Raw genomic sequence first — 4,367 nt, 5'->3', positions numbered from 1 at the left:
TTAACTTTGTCTTTTCTATCCAATGTGGGACTTTGACTCACACTTGGACTATTCCCAACAGTCCATTTAACCCAAACAATCTAAATCTAAGTTCGTTTTTCACTAAAAATCTTGAAATATCTAATTAAAAGAACAAAAACAACCCCTTCTTGAACCATCCTTCAAGAATATTTACAAAAGGTAACAAAAATATTCAATTACTTATGGCACACACTAAAGAGAAGTGCACATATTTACAAATTTGAATTACAAGAACAAGAATAAAGAAATGTATTACCTTATATGTGACAAATTATACAAAAAGCCACCCTATAACTTGAATACACTTCCTTAATGATTTTTCAGCAATCTTTTCAAAACAAAATGAATTTTGTAAAAAATATTCTTTGGAGAACTTTCTTACTCACAATCGTGCTCTCTAAATTTGAAATGTATGTAAAGTGTGTTTTCGAAAGTGAGAAATCTTTCTTATTAAAAGATATTTTGAAATAAATGAATAAGATGACCATTATTAATTGGTCATTCATCAATTCAAACAATATGTCAAGATAATTTTAATCGATTACAACTGACTTGGTTAATTGCTTTAAAAGACTTAAAATAACCAATTGTATGTAGAGAATAACTAACGTAAATACATACGTCCTTATTAGGGATGTTAACAAAATTCGTACTCGCGGGTATCCGTAGATAAAATTTATAACGGATAGGAAACGAATATTAAAAATGGATGTCCGCTACCCGCAGGTATGAATATTTTTGATACCCGGTATCATAGTATCCGTACCCATGGATACCTGTACCCGCTAAACTTTAATTCATAAAAATACCCTCATATATACATATATATATATATATATATATATATATATATATATATATATATATATATATATATATATATATATATATTAGTAAAAAACATTCTAACCTAGTTTTTTCTAAGCTACACATCTTGTCTTCTATCTTCATTCTTCTCACTTCAAGTATTGGTACGTTGTCTTTTTCATGTATACCCTTGACGCTCTTCTCTTTCCTTACTTTGAAATTTGGCATATATATATATATATATATATATATATATATATATATATATATATATATATATATATATATAAATAAAATCCTATATAGACAGTGACGTTTATGGTATGCTTGTAATCAAATGATGGAATCAAAATAAGAATACTTGGCACATGGCAGTTGAAATTTATTACTTGTCTATTTTTCAGGAATCAATCGGAGAAAGTAGATTTGTTTATCAAAGCACTAATTAAAAAATTTTCATTATGTTGAATGTCATTTTATATTTACTTTTACGATTATTTGGACTTGTATGAACTTGAATTTTTTTAAACTTTATTTAAAATTTATAACAATGATGTATTTTATTTGAATTTATGATTAACTATTTGTTTTTTAAATAATTTTGTAAATACCCGCAGATACCAGTGGATATGAAAAAAATAAGCGGGTACTGGCATAAAAGATACCCAATGGATATGGGTACGAGTACGTGGCAGATATTTATCGAGTGGTATATTTATCCAGCGGTAGGGTACGGGCCGCCCCGTTGACATCCATTGCTATCGTGCTTGTGTACGCATTTTTTAAATATGAATGATATTATATTAGTAAGTGATAATATTGTAATGTTTTAAGTTAATATATAAAATAATTGTATATTTATTAAAAATAAAATGAAATGAATAGAGAAAATAATTGTTGATGAATAAAAAAAAGAAAAAAAGATAAACCATTTTATAGAAAATAGGTAAAAATAACTGTTAATTTTAAAATATTTAATAAATAATTATATTGTAAAAGATATAAATGGTATTATAAAATATGAATATAAAAAAAATATCTTTATATATTGTTATAGATTAATTATGTTCAAAACATTTGAAAATCAATTTTTAAAAGATTAATCCATTATTGAACATAATTTATAGTTGTGTTTCTTAAGAAAACTTTTTCTTAACTGAAATCATTGATTATTCTTCGTCATAATCAATTATTTTAGGAATTTATTTTTAAAATACCGATTTAACTTCGGTTAATCAATTATATATTAAACTTAGTTGGTTATTTAGTTCATAAAATGATTTTTTTTTCCATATCCTTATAGAAGACAATTCAACCTTTACAATTTTACACTACTCTGAAAATTCATGAAGAGAAAAATTGCATATACTTTTGTTTTGCCAACATAATTCTTTGGTGTCTCTTTCTTTCAATGATTTTTTTCTCTCTTTTCACCCCATCACTTTTTTTTTCTTTCCTTTTTTTTTCTGTCCTTTCTTTTGTCTTCAATTTCTCTCTTTTCTTGTTTTTTTTTCTCCCAATTCTTTGGAAGTAATTTGAACATGAAGAGAACTCAATCGAAAAAAACTTAACTCTAAAACTATAGAACATGAAGAATATATATATATATATATATATATATATATATATATATATATATATATATATATATATATATATATAATTTCTTTATTACACTTAAGACGAATGAAAACTAATTATATATCCACTTATTGTTTGTGATTAATTTGTCTAATTTATGCTTTGAATTTATTTCAACACTTAAGCTCAAGTTTCGTAACTATCAAAATATAAACGTTATATTTTGTGTGAATGGATATCCTCTGGCCTGTTTTTCTCTTCTTCTTTTTTTGTGTCTATGGTTTGTGTTTTCTCACACTTGTTTTGAGGGTGTATAAAGATTGAGAGTAACTCTTTTAATTTTTATATTATTTAATGCCGAAAAAAAAAAACGCTAACATTTAACTCATAATAGTCTAATATCAAAAGTCAATATCAAGTAATCAAAATCCAATTCCCTGTAATAATTTATCTTACAATACGACATCTTATAAGTAAAATCAAGAAATTAAGAACTCTCAAAAGGAAAATTAATATGATTTAAGTCAAAGTTAAAAAACAAAAATCACAAATTTAGATTAAGAATTAGTATAATTACTCGTATAGTACCTAGTTTGGGGCTAGTGTGTCAAATACGTACCCAGTTTAAAAAAAATATCAATTGCATCCCAACTTTTAAAAAGTGATTCAATTAGATCATTTTCAAACAGGATTGACTAACGCTGTTAGTCAACGTGCCACGTGTCAGTATGTGTTTTTTTTTTAATTTTTTTAATTTTTTTTAATTTTTTTAAAATTTTTGAAAAAAAAATGTCACGTGTCAAGTCCCTGTGTGTGATACATGGCATTGTCAGTGCCACGTGTCAGTGTCACTATCAGATGTTATTTTTAAGTATAAATATTTTTACAAAATTAAGTACTAATATTTATATTGTTTCTCCCAATTTCAGACCAAATTTATTATTTGTATAAATGTTATACTAATATTTTTTTATTAAAAACGACTTTTTAACATATTACTTTATTAATTACTTTTTTTATTAAGTACGCATGTTTTGTTATTTTTTTTTCCAAAATAGAATAATATTGTCTCTTACTAATTTTAAACGAAAATTTATATTGGTATGAATGTTATACTAATTTTTTTTATTAAAAATGACTAAATAAAATGACTTTTACCACTAAATTTTAATATAAATATCAAATACTTAATTTTTGTAAAACTTTTATACTTAATTACTTTTAATTTTATAAAAAATGGATTTTAATTATTAAAAAATATTAGGTCAAAATTGAATCAGATACACATAAGTATGTACTAAATTGAAACAAAAAAACATATATGAGAACTACATCGAAATCAACACAATAGCGTCTGATAGTGATACTGACATGTGACATTGCAATGCCACGTGTCACATAAGGGACTTGACACATGACATTTATTTATTTTTTCAAAAAATTAAAAAAAAAGTTAAATTTTTTCTAAAAAAAATAGAAAAAAATTTAAAAAAAATTTAAAAAAAATGAAAAAAATCACATACTGACACGTGACACGTTGACTAACGGCGTTAGTCAATTCTGTCTGAAAGAGACCTAATTGAAACACTTTTTCAAAAGTTGAAATACAATTAACACTTTTTTAAAACCGGATACCTATTTGACACACTAGCCCCAAACTGTCTAGCTCCAAACTATGTACTATATGAGTAATTATACCTTAAGAATTTGATCCAAAATATACACTCCTTGCGTGACTTAATTTGGCACATGCGTTTACAATTAGCCAAACGCATTTTTATTCAAAGCACTGACAAAACCACTTCAATTCCTTGCAACAATTCTAAAACAACTGCTTCACGTTTATAAGTATCGTGATTTCTACGTAATGAGTTTGAATTGGCTTATTGCTTTCACCGCTTTGATTTATGCTTCAAATGCATCAAAAAGTAAGAAAAGAAAAAAAATCACGTGAGTAA

Source organism: Vigna unguiculata, chromosome 3 (assembly GCF_037176805.1).
Source record: "Vigna unguiculata cultivar grain cowpea cultivar isolate G323 ecotype 2 chromosome 3, ASM3717680v1, whole genome shotgun sequence".
Taxonomy (NCBI): Eukaryota; Viridiplantae; Streptophyta; class Magnoliopsida; order Fabales; family Fabaceae; genus Vigna; species Vigna unguiculata.
The sequence above is the reverse complement of the archived record's forward strand: the minus strand, read 5'-3'. Positions refer to the sequence as shown.